Here is a 285-nt window from a genome sequence, read left to right as displayed (position 1 = left end):
AATAGCTCTGACTGGGTGACAATGGAAGATTTTTCTCAACTTCTTCTTAGAATGTGAGGTCAGGAATGAAAAGAAAGCGAGGGGAACCAGGTTTATATAATCGAAAATGTCTCTTTTCATTAATTTCTCTTTAAGGTAATCAATCGTGGATAAACTTTTTAGACATTAGATACTTTGAATTTGGAGTAGTAGGAGAAACTTTCCAACATAAGTATTTACCATTTCAAGATTTTTATCATAAGAAGAATTGTTTCTTGCATATTTGGCATCTGTCAAATTGGATTT

The sequence above is a fragment of the Theobroma umbraticum genome, unplaced genomic scaffold, assembly GCF_002168275.2.
Source record: "Theobroma umbraticum cultivar Fairchild unplaced genomic scaffold, ASM216827v3 scaffold_55.0, whole genome shotgun sequence".
NCBI classification, from domain to species: Eukaryota; Viridiplantae; Streptophyta; class Magnoliopsida; order Malvales; family Malvaceae; genus Theobroma; species Theobroma umbraticum.
This window is presented reverse-complemented; position numbering follows the sequence as displayed.